Source organism: Dermacentor silvarum, chromosome 9 (genome assembly GCF_013339745.2).
Source record: "Dermacentor silvarum isolate Dsil-2018 chromosome 9, BIME_Dsil_1.4, whole genome shotgun sequence".
NCBI lineage: Eukaryota > Metazoa > Arthropoda > Arachnida > Ixodida > Ixodidae > Dermacentor > Dermacentor silvarum.
This window is the reverse complement of record NC_051162.1, coordinates 132,407,588-132,431,310: the sequence shown is the minus strand read 5'-3', so window position 1 is coordinate 132,431,310 and position 23,723 is coordinate 132,407,588. Positions and strand designations below refer to the sequence as shown.

The window sequence follows — 23,723 nt, the reverse complement described above, 5'->3', positions numbered from 1 at the left end:
AAGGTAGTTGAACGTTTGTTAAAGGTACGCGCAAAGAATGACATGCATGAAGTTAAGCTTATGGAAATTCCTTTTCCTAAAGGGCCTAGCACGTGTTGAATGTTTTATGTTAGACAGTACAATTGGAACCACTGTTAATAGAACGCAGAAAAGTTAATGACGCAACAGCACGACATGAGGAGAGGCGTAACAAGGACATAGTCGAGAAAGGGGAACATGGCGTGATGGATGCGCATGCGGGATGGTGCGCCGACTCTTTAGTGCATGAGGGATCGGCCGAAATCATGGCTGCGCCACAACCACGCGGTGGAAGCCGGCGCCGCTTGCTACAGTCCATGATATACGCTTATGTGCTACCGTCGATCCCGGCAAGATTAATTCCTTGCGCGAAGCGGAAGTGACAGAAGCAATCTCGCTCGCTTTGTGTTCCCTTCGTGCGTCAATTAAATCTGCCCATTGAAAAAGTTAGCTTCACCACATTTCGTGCATCTGCAGAGCCATGAGACAGGTACAGATGCCGAAAGGATTACGAAATTTAATTTCTTCGGTGGGTTTTGTCGGGTGTACAGAATATGCGAGTAACGCAAATAATGAGATTATTTAAACTTGCAGGCGCGTGTCCACTCGGAAGTGTTTCAAGATGTAAGCGTCATAAACATCGTTATTTTCGTCGTTTTTTGACGCGCTTTCTTGGCGATCCTCTTAAGGGCATATGTACCGGGTATTTATATTTATGCGGACCGCTTTTTTTATGAGACTCTGATATGTAGGCCCCTGCCTCATTATTATTATTATTATTATTATTATTATTATTATTATTATTATTATTATTATTATTATTATTATTATTATTATTATTATTATTATTATTATTATTATTATTATTATTATTATTATTATTCCAGATAGACTGCTACGTGGCCGGGCGGACGTTAGTAGCAAGAAAAATTCAACTATAATTTCGCTAATCACCAAAAATGTGGTAATTAACTTTCGAATTGCTCACTTTATGGCACATGTTGTAATTGCGAAATTGAAGCCGTGGAGCAGTGAAGTCATGCCTGGTTAACAGCAATCCTCCGCCTAGCACCACTCTCTAGATATCCGTCCCCAAAATCTGATCAAAAGTTCCTTGGCGTTCGAATTAAGATCGCCCTGAACTGTTGGAGGCAAGGTTTTAGGAAGCTGTTAACTGGGACGCCCATATATTTCGTAACACATTTCAAGGTCGCATAGGATTCCTGCTAAGCAAATATAACTTCTCTTCCACTTCAATTTCTCAATTACAATATGAATACGAAAGTTAGCAATTAGAAAGGTAATTACCATACTTTAGCTAATTTTCTAAATTCTCGTTTATTTTTCTTGCTGCTAATGTCCGCCTAGCCACGTAGCCATTCTGCAGAAATGACAGGAGTCTGGATAGGACGGTTTCCTTAAAAAAAGTGTTTCGTTTAAAAACAAACACCCGATACATGCGCCTCCATGACACTCGCCTTTTATTCTCATCTGGCAAAGTGACAACAGGAGGGAACGATCGACGAGGACATGAAGCCCTTTTAACCTTTAGACATACAAGCCTGAAAAGACTTTACCCTTTAAGATAAATTCAGCGGGCAGCTAGAAGAATGGGTTGCAAACAGCCTGTAGATATGCAGGACCTTCCAGGTGGCGCCAATCTTGCTACGCAGTTACAACGCTGTTATAAAATTTACTCCGAAACGCACTATAGAAAGCTACATAAATGAGCTCAACGAATGTGGCGCGTTTCTTTCATTTGAAAGTATATAAAAGCACGTACAGAGGTCAACGCACTTGTCTATGAACACACTTCTGAGAGCCAAAGCAGTCACCAAAGCTTAAGCCGACCACCAGGTCGAGAGAAGTCAATGGAAACTGTAAATGTAGTCACGCAACCTCGCGTACAGCCAATTTTGTGCAACATGTCATCTTCAGATATCGCCAGTGCAGTCCTGAGAACGTGGCTTGCGCATTCTAGAGAAGTGACATGTTGACTTCTGTACTTTTAGTTGACTATACGGGACAAAATAGTCTTCGCGCGCGTTTGTGCACATGTGTGTGTTCGTGCGTGCGTGTGCGTGTAACTCGGGCGTCCAATACACGCGACCGGAAGTTTGGTGAGATCAAAAGAACACTGCGACGGCCACTGTACGGATAAAAGTGTGCATATATAGGAATGTCGCTGACGCGTTCACACGGGGGTGTACTTCCCGCAGTCCTGCGTGTCAGCGCGGAACCGTCGAGTTCCGTCTCCGCAGAGGCGTTTACGGAACTCGCTCTTTTAAAGCGCTCGCGCGATCTCCTCCTCGCAGTCGTGGAGTCTAAACCGGCGCGCCGGCCTCGTGCGACGGATGTTGGCAGGTGTGCGCGCGACACGTCGAACCGCTTGCCGCTCGGCGTGCTCGAGTACAGCAAACGTGGGCGCGCCGCTGGAGGATGACAAGTTGTGCCCGCCATGCGAGCACATCGAGCTTGGGTTCTAATGAGAAGAGGGCAGAGAGGGGGGGGGGGGGGGGGGGGGGGGGGGCAGGTAACGGAGTTACAGCAGCGGGAAGCAGCAGGGTTTGCTACCCCGCACCACTCTGCAAACAAGGCGGGGAGTTCCGGCCTAGTGGGAACATCCGACCCCTGGCTCTGTGAGTGTGTGGATTGTGTTAAGGGTGGAAGCGCTTGACTGCGCTGCGGAGTGCGCGAAGCAAAACAGAGAGGTTGTTGCGATCCTTTGGGAGGGGATCCTGCAGGCTGCCGAGACTGACCAGACTGCGCCATCAGTGTTAGGAGGGAGGGGGGGGGGGGGGGGGGGCTGTCTTTAAAGCAGCCCCACCGCAAATGCAGTCACGCAAGTCGATCGCCGCGCGGGAAATGCTCGGCGGCAGGTATTATAAAGGCGTTCTGTCTTCCGCCAGAGCCGCCATTAACGTTGGGAAAAGCAGAGGTTAGACAAGAAGGAATAACGCGCAATCCAAAGGCATCCAGGAAGATTTCATCCACCCGACCAGGCGCAGTGTTGCGGGTGCGAGCGAGGTATTTGGAGCCATGGACAGGACCGGCTAGAGCGAAATCCGAGTTAATTCGCACATTTTTCTTCCTTTTCGAAGTCTGCGGGAAACCCGTTTATTCTCACGCGCCCCGCGCTTTTTTTTTTTTTTTTCCTTTTTTGAGATCCTAAGCAACTTCCGAAAAGAATGCCGATGAAAGAAGTGCCGCACTTTTTTTTTCTTTCCTTTTTTTTAGGGGAGGGAGCGGAGGGGGGGGGGGGGGGGCGTTTGCTGCTGCTGCACGAAGCTGTTTTCACCGGAGCCCTTCGAAACATTTGACCCTGGCTACACGAAGTACACAGCATATCCCCGGAGATAAAGGCTAGAAGTCACGCAAACCTGCTCCTCCTATCCTGGCATTTGCACGCCGGCGTAGTCTTCCTAAACCGCGCATAGGCGCGTAATGCGGATGGCTGGCAAAATAAGCCTTGTCTGTGGGTGGCGCCCGAGGTCCGTGCATACTGAATGGTTGCTCTGTTGTTTTCGGTTTCTAAGCATCTCCTTGCCTTCTGTTCCTTTACGACTGGTTATAGCTTAGCAACGTGCGCAAATCGGGCCAATAACCCCTTCAAAGGCTTTCGTCGCTTTGTCACCTTGTGGAAGAAAGAGCAAGAGAGACAGAAAGGAGACAAACAAATGTGACGAAGCGAATAAGGTGACGGCGTCACGTGAGAGGGTCTATACAGCAGTGGGCGCAGCCCGCCAGCTCCCACCGGCGTGCACCGTCGGAAAGGCAAGCAGCAGCAGCAGCAGCCGGCGGCGTCCCGCACCCCCCAAACCGGGGCCGGCGTCGTCTATCGATTCCGTCCAGGTCGCGGTCTTGATCGATACTTCGGGGAAAGGAACCGCTGCCAGCGCAACAGCGACCGCACGCTGCAAAGCGGCCCGTCGTCGTCTGCTACCGCTCTTAGCGCGGCTAGCCTCTGTAGCGCGGCGTCCAGGCCGCGGCTCGGACCGGCTCGGCTTCGGGATAAATAGCCGCTCCTGCGCGCCGGGCACCACCAACTGTCTGTGCGAGGCGGAAACAATAGCGTAGAGTTAGAACCCCCTCCTCAGTGGCGCCACTTGTTAAAGCCCCTCCTCGGTGGCGCCACTTGCAGCCGAGCCCGCGGAGCTCGACTGCACGGCGGCGCTGCGAGCGCTTGGTCGCGTACTGCTGCGTCTGCTGCCACCAGCACTGCGTGGATTTAACCCGCCGGTGCCGGCGGCGGTGGTTGGTTGGTGGTGGTGTGGGGTGGCAGTGGTGGTCGGGGTGGTGGTGGTACTGGTCAGCTCTAGGTGAACTGGGGCGTCGCCTGGCGAGCCGCTCCAATCTTTATCGGCGCGCGACCGTTGCAACGTGAGTTTTGTCTCCTGCATGCACTGTGTTTTGTAACCCGTTACTTCACTTTAGCTTTCCTGCCGTACCGTTTGCTTTTTTTTTTTTTTTTTTTTGCCGAGTAGAAACACACCAAAGATGCCTCGCTTGAAGGCGCACAGGATCACAATACTTAGGTTTCTGAACCGCCGCCTACAATGTAGACTGCAGTGCATGTAGGCTACAATGCGCTCCCAGTGTAGACTTCGAAACATTAGCATCAGGAAAGTAGCGTGTGAAAAATAGGTCCTATCGGTCTGAGTTGCATGCAGTATGTGTCTTCTTTCTTCTTTTTTTTTTCTTCCTTCCTTCCTTTCTTTTTTTTTTTCTTTGCCTGTAGCATGCATTGCACCGCGGAGGAGAAGAGAGAGAGGGAGAGAGAGAAAAATAAAATAAAAACCAAAGTCGTCACGGCAGCAAAATGGGCGGCACGGAAGTCGATCTGGTGACCTTGAGCCCAGAACGGAGTGCTATACGAGGAAAAAGGAAACCGGAAAGGTCGCTTGGAGCTCTGCCGGCGAGGAAAAGCTTTTCCCGCAGCATCTAGTTCTTTCTACGCTCAATGTCTTCCCCATTGCGCGGATATAAACGGCGTATAAGCGAAACGCGCTTATTTATCTACATCAATAACTTTCGAAACCTGGCACTCGTCCAATTCAGTGCTACTAGCATGTGCAAGATAGGATTGAAAGAAAAGGAAAGAATTAGACCGTCGATTCGAGTCAGACTCGAGTGGACACGGTGCTGTTTGCAACAGTCCGGAAGTCAACATGCTAAAAGAATGAGGATGAGCGTTCGATTTCAAAACTAGCGATCGGTTTCCGTTTGTAGCTGTGTCGGTTAATATTTTCGTTGTATCGTTGCAAGTAATCCGAGGCGCGCAAGAATAACAACATAAAATCGAACGAAACTAGTCCCGTTGAAGCAGTGCTGAGTATTGACCGGAAAGCGGTAGTCAGGTGCAAGCGGCAACTTCCCGCGATTCCAATGGACGCGACACGCATAACTTGTCGCTGCTGGATCTCACACTCCGCACCGGATTGTTTGACCGCTGCCCGTCTGCGTTTAATTGTAGATGTAACGCTTGTCGAATGTATTGAATGTGTCGATGCTACAGCATCAGGTGTTTGTGCACTCAACTAAATTGTATGGGATACCGTCTGCCGAGTGTTTAGTTCTTGATGCTATAGCATCAAGACACGCGGCAAACGTTCCCCATAAAATTCACTTATGTTGACTCATCCAATAGTTCAGTTCCATATACAATTTAGTTTACTGGAAACTCTCCGTATACTATTCAGTTGGTTGCATTTGTGCTATAGCATCAAGGCACTCAGCATTCACCCAAACGCTGTACACATTTTAACTCACAGACGGGCAGCGCCGTAAACACTCCGGAGCGTAGAGTGGTAGCGAGCGGCGCAACACGAGCGCTTTTTTAATGCGAAAGCATTATACACTGTAAAATATTTTACACCCTTAAAAGTGAAAAAAAAAGGTGTAAATGTGTCTATAACTCACACCCTTAGGGTGTTACTTATATAAATCACACCCTAAGGGTGTGTGCTATAGACACATTTAGACCCTTTTTCACATTTAGGGGTGTAAATTGTTTTACAGTTTATGCCCCATTACGTGAACATCTGGCGTCGGCGTGACCGAGCGATGGTACCAAAAATGGACCATGGCGCAGAAAGTAAGAACACGTCATAAATGCTCGGATTGACGTCAAATGTCTCGGGGAGGTTCCCGTAAACAAAGTAAAATAATGGCTTTGAGGAGAAAATTTGCTACATTTCGGTCTGGGTGAGAATCGAACCCGGGCCTTAGGTGTGCGAGACGAGCACGCTTCCCACGCCACGGCGGCTCCACGGTTCTGGCTGACTAAAGGTGTGCCTATAGTGCGTGCGTGATTGCACACGTCGCGTCGCAGCCACCTGCAGCTGATTCAAAGGTCTCACCAAAGGGAATATAATGCTTTAGCATTCCCACACGTAACAATCGTAAGTAGCTCTGCCGAACCCTTCTGTTGTACTTTTCGTTGGAATCTGCATTCTATTATCTGCGTCCTATTATCACTTTCGTCCCTTTCTCTTACTGGAGTAGTCAGGTTGTATTTCTTTCGTTGTTTCATTTTGCGTTTGATTGCCAGCCAGTGATAAACGACGATGGTTGCAATTATAGTAATGCAACGAACGCTGCCGCTGCTCTTCGATCTGTATGCGCCACCGTGTAACAGGGAAGTCAGGTATAGATCGGAGAACATGGCAGCTTCCGTCAGCGGGAAAATGGAGAGGGGATGTCACACATGCCCCGCTATGCCTGTGTATACATCATGCTCGTTGCACGATAAAGACTCGGCTAAAGAGGGGGGGGGGGGGGGGGGGGGGGGGCTGAGAGACTGCCGGCTTGGTACTTGAGACAGAGGGTTTTTAATCATAGGCTGATTGTGACGAAATTACGCAAGGAACAGTGCGTGTGGTTGTGCAGAATGTACAATTAAATTCCTATTCGATCAGTGGCTATGGCTTTTTGCTGCCGCGCATAAAGGTCGTGGTTTCTGCTTCCGCATTTGGATTGGAACGAAATGAAAAAAAAAAAAAAAAAAGACAGGGAAAACCCGCTTGTATATATAGATTTAGATGCGCTTTTAACAACCCCAGGTGGCCGAAATTAATATCCCCCCCCCCCCCCCCCCCACTTCCCGCGTCAAACCCTCCGCTTATTTTTTAAAACTATTTCGCTAAACGTTAAAAAGCTTGCTCCGGTGTGTCTAGAAAGTTTTAATCACAATTCGTTCTAAACGGATAGTGAGCTAGAAATCTGCGAAATAGCTCCTGAAATGAGGAAAATACAAAGGTAGAAATATTTTGCGGGTTCAGTATTGCAAGCAGTGCTTTTTGAAAAGAACATTTGGGATCTGACTAACGCACAGGACAAAGTTTCAAAAAAAAAAAAAAAATCCATACTTGCAGAGTTAAGCAAAATTCTTGCCGGTCCGGGTGATCGATTCCGGCCGTTCTGTATATGGCGCCTCCACGGAAACTAAACAAACTGAGGAGGCGCTGGTTGGTGCTTTTTTTGGGACAAAGTGCAGCCCAACGACACAGCCACGATGAAAGACAAAAAGTGCGCGTCACAAGCACCTGTGACGTGTGTCTCTGTGTCTTTCATTAAGCGGAACAAGCTCGATGATGATTTACTGGCCTCCCCTTTGAAACGTGGCGGTGACCAATAGCCGCCTAGCCTGTTTGATTTAATCAGGTATGCTATACGTGTTTTTTATTTAGCATTTTGGTACACATCTCCTTAAGCTCCCCTCCCCCCGTCAAAATCTACCTTGTACAGCTACCTATGACTGTAACGGATCCGGTCCTATAAACCTCTTCCCTGCTTTCTTTTTCTACCAATACTCTAAACGTCTCTTGCTTATCTCGACTGCTTGACCGGTTGATGCTTCCGTCCACTTTAAACCCAAGCACTTCTGGAAGGTGTACATTAGGTACGTACGGTTCTCTCTGAGTCAATAATCCCTTCGCATTCCATTAGGATGTGCTGAGTGGTCTCCGGATATTTGAATCAGCATTATCGCACTTATCTCACTGTAGGTATGGTGATACTGCCACCTTGGCCTACCCAACCGTTATCAGTTTACAAAGGGGAAAAAAAAAAAAGAGAGAGAGAGAGAGAGAGAGAGAGAGAGAGAGAGAGAAAGAAAACGTGTATTGCACTTCATTTGCAACGCTTCGTTGCATATTACGAGTTGACTTCGCGGCAACAGCAGCTGAGCGTTCCGGGAAGCTATATATCAATCATCTCTGAGCGCCTCTCTTCATCAATGTCACGAATCTTACGTAGTCGGCATCCGCGCCCGGCCTGTGCTGGCTTTGTGTGGCCTATAGCGGTTCATTGCGATACGCGTCGTTCACCGTATAATGGATGGCATCAGTTTGTATGACCGTTTACAACACATTCTTTCGCGTTTCTTGTGCGCTTTTTGCTCGGTTGAAAGAGGTGATGCGAACAGTGTTTTCAGCACATATGCGGTTTCGCCTTTGCAGACTTATTGTTTGCTCAGATTAGTGAACTTCTGAAATAAGAACAGTAACATGTACCATGTGGTCAAGAAGAACATATTGCCTAAGCCACAAACGATGATGTGCAATCATTATAAGCTGCGCGGTCGATGCGGAGAGAGCAGACAACTGGCTGTTGTTGCGATTAAGAATCGTTAATTCTTCAAAAAAATTAACGAGAGGTAGAACGAAACGGTAACTCGCCTTATATACGCCGCTATGGTTACTCGTGAATTGAAATACCCACTTACGCACATATCGTTACACCGAACACATAATTTTTAGGAAGATGGAATATATGGCGAGTAAATGCATATGCAAGGTCGCTACCACGTGAAGCAAAAACAGTGCAAGTGCTTCCAGTTACTTTCTTAACAAAACGTCGTTTTATGCATTGAAGCACAAAAGTTGGTGGAACGCCAATGCATTTCTCCGCAAAGTTCGGGACTTGATGTCTCGAAACTGGTGTCATCCTGAGAATTATTCGTTCCAAGTGTATCCGCCTTGCGAACTCCATGGCTAGAATTTGTAAATTGCAATATGGGCCATAAGTTAATTAGTTGAAAACTTAGTGTTTTTTTTTTTTGTTGGTTAGTCGATTATGCATTTCAATTTTTTGTGCAAGTAATGTCCGCCTCTTCCAGTAGACCAGCTCATAAACTAGAATTGCGCTATCTGCCACAGGCAACCTTTTGAAAGTATTCGTTGAAACACCCTGCATATTGGTACACACTTATACCGTCGTCGTCAAGAGATGACGGACCGTGGGATTCGAGAAGACGTTGAATTTTAAGACTTATAGTTTGTCAGCGTAGCGAACAGAACCGTACAGTTGACCATGTTGTTTGCCACACCGCTCGTTGCGGAAATAATAAACGTTTTTCTCAGATCTGGCAGTCCGTAACCTTTTTTGACGCCGGCCGCATGTACGTGGAATACGTCTCTCCATAACTACACACCATTAAATATGCGCGCGTGGCGTGCGAGAGCGGCGATGAAATGTGTGCCACATGCGCTTGATGCCATTAAGTGTGCCCTTGTGACACGGATACATCGCGTACATGTTACGCGGAAAAAACGGAAAGCTGTTTTCGCCACCAGATGGGCGAACGCGATTTCCTCCGGTGACGTCCTTGGCTTCAGTGCGGAAACGTGGGAGGGACGCCTGTCGGGCTCTGTGCGCCGAGACGCGCTCGCCTAGCTGTCCCAGTTTTTGTTTTCCCATCGCGTGAAATATTAAAAGGGGGCAGAGGCGGCGGCGTCGCCGGTGCTTATCCCGTACACCGTATGGCGACAGTGACGCAACTTGCAGGCCCCTTGGACTCGCATGTGCGAATTAACATTCAGAATTAACCGTTAACTGATGCCACTTGCGAAACGTCGCATCAGAGCCCGAGCCATCCCCCGTAATCAGCTTTCAGCACATAGAAGAATCGATATTTGGGCGAGTTGATACTGGTAGACCATCTCAAATGGGCAGCGCGAAAAAGACAAAAAGCAGAGAGAAATCTTTCCTGCTTTTTGTCTTAAACGTCTTTGCGCTGCCCCCTTAAGAAGCTTTCAGAACGGTGCCGCCATCGTCGTTATCATCATCATCGTCGTCGTCATCATCACCATCATAGTCGCCTCTGTAGTCAACTGAATTTTAACTTGTGGCGGTGGCTGTGCTGGGGTAAAGCTTCTTCTTCGTATTCTGTTTTTTTTTTTTTTAATGGAAGGGCTGCGCAGGTAATTGTTGCAATCTCCTGAGGTTCTTGACGTGTACATGCAGGTGATTCTCTGACTCTTAGTGCAAACAGCTGTCGTGCATGCTAACATGAGTACGCCTGCTAAAAAAATAAAAAAGAATAGAAAACGTGCTGCGTTGAAGATTGAATGGGAAGAATTCAATAAGAACATCAATGCTGAGCTTTCATTTCTATTGAAGGGAAAGTAAGAGGTTTAGTTCGTTTCACGTGATCACGAGCGATAAACAGTATAATAATATAACATCGAAGGCGGCATATCTTAAATTCAGAAAATCAAGCGCGTAGAAAAGCGAAGGGGAGTAAATGAGGTCCCCATTGTAGTCTGATGAACGCATAAACAAGCTGCACTGTACGCGCTGTAGAGTCCCGAAGAGCTCAAGAGGAGGTTACGGTGTGGGCCGAGATGTAAGATATACAGGGTGTCGCATTAATGACGCACACAGACGAGTATGACAAACATGAGACAACACGCGCATATAGATAGATAAAAATTGTCAGGCCGAGCTGTGCTGCCACAGTTTTATTTTGCTTTTTAGTGACTACACAAAACGTTTAAAAATTGCCTGTGGCAGATAGCACAATTCTAAGCCTTAAACTGGATAGCTCGAAGAGGCGGACATCACTTGTACTATAAATCGAAATGCGTAAGTGACTAATTAACACATTAAAAAATAAGTGTTTATCTAATACGGCACGTATTGCAATTAACGAATTATAGCCAGTGAGTTTGCATACGGCACACCCATTAGCACAAATTCTGTAGATGGCACCGGTTTCGAGATGTGCGTTTCAAACTTGCTGTCAAAATGCACTCTTCCGCTTACTGTTTTGCCGAAACGCCGTTTTGTGCAATGAAGCACAAAGATAACGGGAACGCCAGTGTATTTTGTCGCGTACTATGAGAATGGCTATCTCGAAATTGGTGTCATCCTGAGAATTCGTTGGAAGGGACGGATAGGCCTTGCGAACTCACCGACTACAATTCTTAAATTACAATTTGTGCCGTAAAGTAATTAGTTAAAAACATAATGAGCGAAACTATTAGTTAAACGATTATGCATTTAGATTTCTCGCACTATAGTCCCCCCCCCCCCCCCCCCCTTCGAGTAATCTAGCTCAATGACTAGACAGTTGTTCTGTCTGCAACAGGCAATTTCTAAATATACTGTATAGTCGTAAATAAAACAATCCGATGTACACAACGCTATAACACGTGCGACGTGCATTGTCACAGAGCATATTAACAAAATGCATATATATATGCCACACTTCACTGCACACATGAAAGTGACGTATATGTGGTACTGCTGCATTGCCGACCGCTAAACATTATTCAACCACAAGCCCAGGAATAAGAATCGTCAAAACACCGGTAAAATGCGAGGAAATTCGCAAGCGTTACTAATGTAACGTTATGAAAGGCATTGTGCTCGGGAGCTGTTCACGTGTCCGACGCCAGGGGCATTTCAGTCGATCTCGTCTCCCGTGTTTGTAGGCATGTATCCTGGTATTTAATTTTGTTGCGCGTGCGGATATGTTTAAACATCCCCTCCTGCCCCCAGAATATCTCGTTTGAACTTTAAAGACTGGTCTATAGTAAGCCCGCTATTTCTGAAGGCTACTGGACTGGGTGACCGTCTGTGATATCGTGCAGAGAACTGTCACTATATGTCGGCGATATGGACAATGGACTTTCTCTTCTTATCTTAATACCTTCTTCCCTTTTTGCCCCTCCCCAGTGCAAGGGTAGCCAACCGGGCTCAGTCATGGTGACCCTCCCCGACTTTCATTTATTCTTCTTTCTATCTCTGTTTATAACAAGCTGCGCCTTTTTGTGACGTTCTGCACGTTTTCGTGAGGCCTTTCAAGTACATAGTTTGATTGTGTTTTATTAAGCTCGTGACGTATGGTAGCTCGTTTTCATCGCAGAGCGTTCATCAGATCAAGATATTTGGGATTGCCGATCGACCTCACAATAAGCCATCGCAGCAGAGGGCGACGTAGGCAGTAATACCGTTTTTAACCACAACAGACCTGTAGACGACTTTGATTCGCCTGAATTGGTAGCTCATTGTACTGCACGTAATCCCGTGCTGTGATTCGTTTGCGGTAATCATGACCGGCTCTCACTGTGTGTCTGAGATCGCTCTCTCTCTCTTTCTCCGCTTCCTTCTTATTTTTTTCTAAATCCTCCTCCCGCTCCCCAGTGTACGGTAGCCAACCGGATTTTCCGTTCTGTATCTAGTTAAACCTACCTGCCTTTCTCCTTTCTTTCGTCTGTCGCTCTCGAGGTATCTTCTCCTATTTGGGCCGTCTTGGCGCAAGGAAAAATTATGTCAAAACTTGCTAGGTGAAGTCCTTGGCTTCTTAAGGGAACGTATTCCTTCTTTATACCAGCAAACAACTTAGCTAGATCTAAAGAGACGCCGTCGAAATTCACGACGTCACGACGCTCTGTTGCGGGAACTTCGAGCCTCCTCTCGCGATAACAGCTGCTTCTGTTTTTGTATTGCAGAAGGGTAATTCACTAATATAGCCCAACTTACTCTTTTTTCTCTCTCCCTCGTTAATTGTCCCTTTTAATGACCCCGCCTTCGGCTCTGACTTCCGGGTGCACTTGTAGCGGTTCGTGAACGGAGCTCGCACTTTGGCGCATCGTCGATATGTGCCTCTCGTTCCGAGAAGTGGCGCGCGAGTGGCCCGACTTGACCTCCGGCTGGCGTTTGGCGCGTGTTTCGCAGAACGCGTGCGTACAAGATCGAGCCCGCACGCGCGTCGAGAAAGCGACGCATTCCCGTGAAACTGACGTCGCGCGCGCCAAGGGCAGCCGCGCGGTGGCGCTCGTGCGAGAGTGCGTGTGGCTTTAAGCGTGTCTAATAGGCCTGCAGCGCCTTTGCAGCGCAACATTTTACTCGGATCGTGGTCAGCGAGTCGTCTTCATTAACAGGCTGGCACGTTACTACAGACCGGTTTAGTGGGCGCAAGAGTTAGATAAGCGCACTCCTTTACATTTGTGTATGAAGGGACGCACATCATACACATGGTGGACGCAAATTGTACGGAGCTGTATGTTTGGACCTTCCATCAATGTAGTACCTGAATAACTATTGCAGATATATATATATATATATATATATATATATATATATATATATATATAGGGTGTCCCAGCGCTAACCTCAGCCAAACTTTTATAACAAAAAAGAACAGTGCAAAATGCAAATGCGGATCCCATGGTCTTGTACATGGTTCTAGGATGCTGCAAGTTACACACGAAACACTGACTTCCAAACTTCTTTTACTTACCTGTCTGGTCGCGAATATACACTACCGAACTGTAGGCACCTATCCATTCTATCTCTCTTTTCGCCCCCTTTTCCTCTCGTCCCAGTGCAGGGTGGCTAGCCGGACCTGGTTAACTTTTCCGCTGTGTCTTTTCGTTTCCTTGCTTTTTCTCTCCGCTGTTCTTTCCGTCTTTCATTTTCCCTTACCCTTCCCTCAGTGCAGGGCAGCAAACCAGAATCTTGTCCGGCTAACCTCCCTGCCTTCGCCATCCCGTTTATCTCTCTATCTGCACAGAGACATACGTACAAGTCCAACGTAACACCGTGTGTGTTCGCCTTTATTGCCGTTTACGCGTTCTTTTCCCCAAACATATAGTATACGATATACGTGCACGTATGCATATTGCAGACACGTATACCACTTATGCGGCAGAGAACGGCCGTTTTAGTTACACACTTCGTCAGGCATTGGTGCGATCGCCTTGAACTCGCCGAACACACACCGCGCGCTCGCACACACTTGGTCGTCCTCAGATGTTCCCGAACATGTGCGTTGCCCGGTAGTGTGCATTTTTGCTTTCTTTCTTTCCCGTCACCAGCGACTCCCGTGCTGCTGCCGCGCCAGCAGTGCGTAACGGCAGCGCGCAGCTGTTTATCGCCCTCGGCCGCAGCTAGGGGCCCGCGTATACGCCGTCAACAGAGTGTTGCTGCTGCTGGCCCACGGTTTGCTTGTGCGCGAACCTCCCTCTGTGGATGCGTTGCATGGGTTGGGAAGGGGGGGTGTCACAAAACGCACTCACGCAAGCACACACACACACACTCGCACACAACTGATTACGAACCCTGAACTTTCGAACGTTTGTGAATGATGTGTGTGCGAGAGTTGCAAGGTTAAAAAGAAAAAAAAAAGCGATACGAGAAAGAAGGCAAATCCCGAATGTGGCGAAGCACTGACATTGACAGCTTGCGTCATTTCGGAGTCCGTGAAAGTTTATGCAGTCGAACCCGGATGTGTCGCATCTGAAGGGGATCGCGAAAAAGTTCGATGCATAAGTATCGATATGTAAAATTAAAAAAATTGTACATAAGTTTTCAAGGGGATTTTACTGTTGTTCGTTATACACAATATTTCGTTATATGTGGCTTCGATATATCCGGGTTCGACTGTATTCCTTTCCCTCACTCTGTGCCTCTTCTGATGGGCGTGATTATTTTTTGACGCCGTGTCAGACGTCCGTAAAGGCATGCTCTGCGCTCAAACACAACGCGCGGTTCTCCAGTTGGCTCTGCGTGCAGCATGTCGGCGCGACTCTGATCCCGGTTATACCGTACGACACTCGGTTACGACTCCGGTCGAATGCGAGCGAGACAAGACGCTGCACAAAGACGAGCCCACGCTCAGTGCATGCATGACTGGTCGCGTTGACTTTGCGAGAGAGGCATCAAAGTTAGCGAGTTTTTAGTCATTGTAACGACAACCTTGCCTTTCCGGAGTCCAAATAGCGCGTAGAGCGAGACAGTGGAAGGACTAGGAACAACAAACCTGCTACTAACGTTTATTGCGTGCTGCGCGTGGAACATGAATGTGTGGGAAAGAGAGAAACACAAGGGAAGCTGCGTCCAGACGAGGTGATGACTACTATTGTAGTCTTACTACAATCAATTCCTCAGGTGACATTGGCTATAAGTTCAATGCTTCGGCCCCATTTTATCCCAAGTGGGAGATACACATATATGCGCCTGCATTTGCGGTTACTTCTAAGGACATAACGCGAAGCTTATTCGCGCACCATCTGGGTGCATCGATGCTACTTCTGTAGGAAAAGCAAAATTTTGAAATCCGATAGTGTTTTTTTTCTTTTATTATTATTATTTTTTTGAAAATGTGGGGTTGCTTTTTTTTTTCACATTCGACCGTTGGCTCACCACTGCAGGAGACAATCTAAATGTACAGTTTAAACAAATATACTAAGATGTCTAGGAACAAATAAGGGACAAAAGAAAAGACAGAATCCCCAGCAAGTCATCATCATTATGACGTAGTCATTTTTCGCTAAAAATGGAAAGCTTGGAGCGGCGACTACTTGGTCGAATGAAAGACGAAAATATTTCCCAACACCGTTGTGCACGTCTTCTTACTGGCACATGAAGCATATGAGCTTATATAGGAGCAGTGCGGAGCGGGTGGCGGCAGTTTTCAGGCGAACAGGTGCCTCGCATAAGGGCAGCTTCAATCCCGCACACGGAGTTCTCGGGGTGAACGCGCTCGTACATTACAGCTAACGCCACTGATAGCATCCGTTTGCGGCCGCTCCCCTGTAGCGCGACAGAGATAACGCGCTCCGTAAGTGGCGGATGGCACAAACATGGCGCGGGATCGGCGCCGACGGTGGCGCCCCCTAGACGGTTTTCCGGGAAAGAGTGCTCAGGTGGATGCCTAGTTCAAGGCCTTTCGACTTCACCGAAAGCTCTACGTCGCCCAAAGTGGAAACTTCTGCATCAGCACATTATGTGTACCCTACACGCATATATACTTGCTCAGTGAGCTTTATCTACTGCATAATTGACGCCAAGACGTGCTTCCGGCATATGGTATGTAGAGCCGCCCGATTTAATAATATCGCGCATGTGTCTTATCGCTCCTCACTTCGTGTTGGGGAAGCGCTGCAGATCCTCTCTGAATTGTGAATCCGACCTCAAGGGAACGCACGCGTGCTGAACGCGCAAGTGAAGCTCAGAGCAGTCACGTGACAAAGCTACGGCACGAGTACCTGCCGGCTCGCAGCATCATTCGTCTATTTTGTCCATGTCCTTGTCTCCTTCTCTCTCTTTCAAACCCCTTTCGTAATGCGATATGGAATCAGTTGCTGGCGCTGAGCATCTCTTGCCGCCACAGCCTCCGAACATAGCTTTCAAGTTGGGGCGTGTGAATAGTAGTTTTTGAGACCAAGTCGAATACGAATCGAGCAGTGCCAGACGCGAATCGAATTGAATATCGAATAGATTTTTTTCTATTGTTTGCGAATAGTGTACATAGCATTCTCACTATTAATGTCAAACAACTTTTACATCCCCGGTATTCACATTAGAAACATACGTTATTAAAACCACAAAGGGGGAATTAAGAATAACAGTGGTTTGTTCGCAAATTCGGCTCTTCGGAGCATACGTGGCCATGCATTTTCATATAAGGTTTATAAGGTAACGTTAAGGCCCAATTAGCATTGTGTATACTCAGTTCGCGACCAAACCAGAAATGAGTGACGTCTGCGGCGACGACAGAGTGGAAGAAAGGCACTTTTTATCATTCAAATGGCTGTGACAGATGATGCCACTATTGTGTGTTGCATTGAAACGTATTCAGATTTAATCCCTTGAGAGGACACAGTTGCTGCGTCTACGAATAGTAGAAAACAGTACTCACTGCCGAATTCCATACTTAAACTATATTTTACTGCCATTGATCGTTGTTTATCCAGAGAAGTCTGGCTCACTAAAACAACGCAGTGTGCGTTGTGATCACTGTTGATGGGGAAGAGAAGTTGTCGCGTTCTGCTTCATTTTCACGTTTTACCGTGCGCATTCGGCGACGGGACGTATTCGAGAATTACTCCAAAAATAAGGCACGCTTTCACCGTGCTCACAGGTGCATTTTATACAGTATATTTCGGACAAAGAAATCGCATAGTCATTGCAAGTGGCGACCGTGTGAATCGGCATAAGATGTCATTTTTCACGCCTAATCAAAATGCATGCGCGCAACATTCGTTCTAGTTTCTAGTCACCCAAGGACTAGAAAGCCTCGTGACGCCGTTGTTGGGTCTGGGGTTGGGGGTGGGGCATAGTTTATCGAATCGAAGATACACCAGTTTCTGCAGCCCGGTTTACCTTTCCACAATCTCTAGTCCGAGTAGAGAGATAGAGAGAAAGAAATCTATGTATATATTGAAATGCAGATGATTCTGCCGGCTTGTGTACTATACATATAGAGGTCTACATGCTACACTCTGCATATAGAAGGGGATCGCGTAGAGAAAGGCCCTAGGAGGAGAATAGCGGGATAGAAAAAAATCGCAATATATGATCATGGTTTGTGCAGGTGAGACAAAGGTGATAACGTTGATGTAAACAGGCTAGAGTCAATGTATTGGAAGGAATATGAAAATAAAATTTGAAGCCTGGCCTCGCTTTGAAGGAGAAGGCTTAGGAGCTAGTGTTCTTCCTAGATCTGTAGTGGTTGTTAATGAGAAGCATGCTTTCAGTAGAATGGACTCTGCAGAGCCAATTCTAATTAAATAACAAGTTATCTCGTCTCGCTAACCTATTCATTCCAACAAAATATGTTCCACGGTTTCTAGCGCACCACATTTATCGTAATATGGGTTGATAGTCATTTCAAGGCGGCACATGTAGCTACAGGCGAATGCGGTGTTCAGGCAAAATCGATGATACAGTGTCTCAAAGTGACGGGGAAGCTGATGTGGAAGTCCTTAAAGACGTGGCAATTTGAGTGTACATAGCGATGTTAAAGCGACACAGACTCCACAGGCGGTATCTTTCGGCGTGGGCGTATTCTTTTGCCATTGCTAATGCGTCGGAATTTTGTAATGCATACTCGCCGGAGATTGCTTAAATGTAGACCTCTGCGGGCATCTTGATCCGCTTTCTCATTTCCGCATGCGCCGCAGTGCCCGGGAAGCCGCTGGAATACGCTAGTGTGGCCAGCGACAGTCGCCATATGATGAATGTAACCACTGTCTCGTGTCACCGGTCGTTGGTTACGAGCCCTGTTCATGCTGTGTACATGCTCTGTAGGACCACTTCTGGGTCTACGAAGATGACCCATCGTCCTGGTGGTCGCCGAAGGCCGCTCACAAAATGTGCGCATGCAGTGTCCGATTCTCCTCCCATTATCAATTATATATATTAACAGTTTTCTTCGCATAACTTATCTTTCGAGGGCAGTTCTCTGCTTGTGCAAAGTCGAAGGCCTACATGCATGAAGTGGCTGCTGGTTTATTGATCGTGCATGTTTGTGCGTGCGTGCGTGTGCGTTTATGCACTTAACTTTATGGTTGTTATTCCCATCTGAAGCAGACCCAGTTGAAATGGTGCTCAACAAACAAAAACTCGTCGGCTGCTTTAAAGTCAGCAGACGGCGAGGAGGAAAACTAGCGACTGCATATTTAATAGTGTTTGCCTTAAACTACAGGGTGAAAGAGGAACACGCTCAACGCCGCGTCATAACGTTGATGGATTGATCAGTGCGAAGCATTGAAGCCGGGGCTGCATGCATCCGTGTAAACAGAGCCCGTTACTATCGCCAGCCGCCGTGTACTTCGTGCAAACAGCCTCCAGGGTCCGCTGCCATGTTTGCTTATCCCAGGACGAGAGTATCCCGGGAGGGGATACTCTTTATCCCTGTGGATTAAAGGAGAACCTGACAAGGGCTTTGTCCGGCTGACCCGACCACTTTCCCGTTATGTACCGGCATATACTTTGGCCTATAACATGTACTATACCATATATGTGTACTATACCGACTGCTTGGTGTTACTATACTCTTCCGAACGATCAAAAAAGGATTCCTTGGTGCAGGAAACCTGATTCTGTGTTTTCAGGTGGATTACTTAACAGCTGTGATTACTTGCATGGGAAATCGCAATGTTGAATTGCCTAATTAAAAAAAATAGATTTAGGGGATTGAATGTGTGCGTCCCCAAACTGAGCCACGAAATACTACAATGATGTTCCGTTTAGATTTGTCCTGAAAAGCGCTAAAGAGGTCTTTAATTGGGAAAATGTGAAATGCATCGCTGGTTTAATTGTGCATATTTTGGGAGCGGCTGCTTCGAAACCTTCGCTGCTCTCGAGGCCTCTACCGAATGGGCGCAACTGCATTACTGCGCCAGCTTTAATTCCTTGATTCATAGACGTGCCCTAATTTATTTATTTATTTATTTATTTATTTATTTATTTATTTATTTATTTATTTATTTATTTATTTATTTATTTATTTATTTGACCAGCCCAATTGGATATTACAGTTTTCCGTGTCAAGAACGCATGCCTCTGCACGTAATTTGTCTAAAAAGGCCATATTAACTGGTGTACAACGAGCTTCCTTTTTTACAGTCTGTTTCGAGATTTTAAATATAATATTACAGCTTATCTATCAATGACTGTCATTATCGAGAGCATTGAATCAAGACTGGCCTGAAGACTGATCATCATCATACAAATTGTCATCGCCATCGTCACGGGTATCACAACATTATCATCGTAGACGTCGTCGTCGTTATCATTATGGTCATTTAGCAGCGTCGCGTCGTAATCATCGTCATGGGCATCATTTGCAGGAATCCAGATTCAGTAAGGAGAGAGGGAGAAAGCAAGGAGAAGAAAGGAACGGGAGGTCAACCTGCCAGACGAGCGTCCGGTTTGCTACCCTACACGGTGTGAAGGGAATGGGGGAATAGGAAGAGGAAAGCGGGAGAGAGGGAACACCGTTCACGTACTCTCTCCGTTCAGAGAGTGGGTGCGGGTAAGCAAGGAGATGCTCTCGTATTCAAAAAGGTACAGCAGAGCGATGCCTTTCCAGTTGCTACAAAGTAGCAAATGCAATGCATCGTGCGGAGCAGATGAAAGTTTGCCATTCAGTCTTCCGAGACGCCGCAAAGGAATATGTGTATGCGCAAAAAGGAGGCTCGGCAGAAGATTTATGGTGAGCAAGTCGGCCAATGTTACAGGGCGTGGTGCGGGGCTGAGGCAGTGCACCGAATAATCTAGTTCCGTGTCTGAATCGATCGGTTTATGTGCCAGCCGAGGCACTGCGGAGGGGGCGTGGCTGCTGCGACTCTAGTGTGCATCCCGGCAGCTCCTCTGAAAGGAGCGCGTCGCGAATGCTGATCAACAACCAGCGGCCGCTGAACTCCGCAGTGTACGCAACGCACTCATTCTTAGGCTTAGTGAAAAATCGCAACAGCTCGGTTTGAACAGCGACAGGAGAGAAAAATGCGCACCGTACGACGAGCGCTGAGAATCGGTTTTCCTTTTTACGGCGCCTTGCTTTTTTTATACGGACGCCTTCGATGCCGTCTGTATGTGCCTAGTCGGAGCAGACGCACATTCGCGCGCTTGGTAGACGGGCACTGACTCTGCAAGTGAATAACTTCGTCTGATTTGTTTGCTGTAGCATTTGCTTTGCAGTGCAGACGAGTGAGATGGCTAGAGTATTGAACACACAAAAATAAGTAAGATCGTTGCGCGCTTCACTGAGGTGGCAGGGGTCAGACGTCGACATTTGTCCGATCGCTGTCGTAAAGACAGAAGAGGAATGGATTCCTCGGCCCGAGGTGCCGATCGTGATGGCAGAATTCGCTGGTCGCCGACGTCGTAAAAGACGCGAGGAAGGAAGGGATTACTCGCCGCCAGCGGACGACGTAGGTGGAGTCGACGGCACGTAGATGTCCCTGATCGCTTCCGCGTATAGTTGTAACAGGCGCATTTCCTTTATGTCCGCGTGGGCGGCACGAAAGAGGCAATCCTCTCTAAGCTTCGACGTATAGACACTGTTATACATGTCTGCAACTTTGTCGTATGCTTTGCTTTTAAGTGCAGACGGCACCAGCCTCGTATGCGCACAGACCCCGTAAAGGCACACTGCGCATTTGTTAGGCGGCGCCACCGTCGTCTATTGAAAAGCGCTACCAAACGGCCATTTTGACGTTTGTTGGGGCGTTGCCTCTGAGATTGGGCGGCGTGCAGTCTCGGAGGCGATGGTTAAGAGAGCGACTCCGTCGGCAAGTTGAAAATAGCCGCGCGAGGTTGACGCGGTGCTCGTTATGGCAGCAAAAAACGCGATCGTGTTCATAACGACGTGATATATGCACTTTGCAGAGACGAACGACCTTTGAAACTAACGTTAACTGATCTTGTCTACGATGAGAAAGTGCTACTTTCTGAATGAGAAAGAAAAATAATAAAGACAAGACGGTTCCAAATTTTATTATCCAAGAAGCAGGAGCAATGACGATGCGAAGGTTCTCGTCCACAGCGAAGCATGTTTGCATGATCGGGTTGATTTTTTCTTCCGGATGACGTTTTGATAACCTTCACTGGAGCGGTAACTCTACGTGTCTCGTCTTTGTCCAATCAATATATTTCACCTTATGACAGCTTCGCACTGAGGTGAAGCATACTATAGCACATTCGTCACTTTGACACGCGTCGCCTTAGCCGTCCCAAAACATCGACTGTTGCTTTGCAAAACGCAGTAGTTTGTCATTTGTGCAAGTAACCGCTTGGCAGATGATCAGGGACACATATGTAATGTCGACTCTTCTTAATGCCGTAAACTAGTTTTAAAGGAAGATATCTACAACGACTTCAAGTGTACCAGAAAGCTGGAAGAACGCCAACATTATACTCATCCATAAGAAGGGAGACGTTAAAGAATTTAAGAATTATAGACCCATTAGCTTGCTCTCAGTATTGTATAAAATATTCACCAAGGTAATTTCAAATAGAGTCAGGGCAACACTTGACTTCAGCCAACCAAGAGAACAGGCTGGCTTCAGGAAGGGATATTCTACGATGGATCATATCCACGTCATCAATCAGGTAATAGAGAAATCTGCGGAGTACAATCAACCTCACTATATGGCTTTCATAGATTATGAAAAGGCATTTGATTCAGCAGAGATACCATCAGTCATAGAGGCATTACGTAACCAAGGAGTACAGAGTGCATACGTGAATATATTCGCAAATATCTACAAGGATTGCACAGCAACCTTGGTTCTCTACAAGAAAAGTAGAAATATACCTATCAAGAAAGGGGTCAGGCAAGGAGACACAATCTCTCCAGTGCTATTCACTGCATGCTTAGAAGAAGTATTCAAGCTCTTAGTCTGGGAAGGCTTAGGAGTGAGGATCAAAGGCGAATATCTCAACAACCTTCGGTTTGCAGATGACATTGTCCTATTCAGTAACAATCGGGACGAATTACAGGTAATGATTGAAGACCTTAACCGAGAAAGTTAAGGAGTGGTGCTGAAGATTAATATGCAGAAGACAAAGATAATGTTCAATAGCCTGACAAGGGAACAAGAATTCAGGATTGCCAGTCAGCCCTAGAGTCTGTAAAGGAGTACGTTTATCTATGTCATTTACTCACAGGGGACCCTAATCATGTGAAAGAAATCTATAGAAGAATAAAATTGGGCTGGAGTGCATACAGCAGGCATTACCAAATCCTGACTGGGAGAATACCACTGTCGTTGAAAAGAAAGGTATACAATCATTGTATTCTACCGGTGCTAACATATGCAGCAGAAACTTGGAGGTTAACAAAGCAGCTCAAGAACAAGTTAAGGGCCGCACAAAGAGCGATGGAACGAAAAATGTTAGGCCTAACGTTAAGAGACGGGAAGAGAGCGGTGTGGATCAGAGAACAAACGGGGATAGCCGATATTTTAGTTGACATTAAGGGGAAAAAGTGGAGCTGGGCAGGCCATGTAATGCGTAGGATGGATAACCGGTGGACCATTAGGGTTACAGAATGGATACCAAGAGAAGGGAAGCGCAGTCGGGGACGGCAGAAAACTAGGTGGAGGGATGAAGTCAGGAAATTCGCAGGCGCAAGTTGGAATCAGCTAGCGCAAGACAGGGGCAATTGGAGATCGCAGGGAGAGGCCTTCGTCCTGCAGTGGACTTAAATATGGGCTGATGATGATGATGATGATGATGATGATGATCTACAACGGGACGGCAGCCTGCAAGACGCCGTCGTATCGCTGTCAGCACTACGCCACATGCGTGTTTGCTTGTTACAAAATGTTGTAAAATAATTAATGCCTGTTAATGGGAGTCCGTTTTCTAGGACTGTCTGCTCCGAAAGCGGCCGGTCTTCAAGACGCGCGGTCGCTAGTGAGTGTCTGTGTGCGCTGTATACTGTGGACAACGACAGAGAACGTTAGTTTCTCGCTGCTGCACACGCCGTACTATCTCGCATGTTGACGCGGGAAGCAAAGGATGTTGTAAAAGCGACGCCACGCCACAGTCGGCAAAGTACCGTTGTCTCGGGTCGGGATAGTCCAGGTGGAGGACGTAGCCGAAGACAGGTGTCCAGTCGATGCAGGCGTGTGTGCTGGAAACGAAGTGCTTTAATCCCACAACGATTGCGGATCATCATTAGC

General features: G+C 47.1%; 1 protein-coding gene across 3 annotated transcripts in view; it reads left to right on the top strand.

The window, feature by feature from the left end:
• Window positions 1-23,723, top strand: part of LOC119464380 (protein kinase C-binding protein NELL2) — a 104,578-nt gene that overhangs the window by 28,663 nt on the left and 52,192 nt on the right. The gene's annotated exons all lie outside the window — the stretch shown is intronic.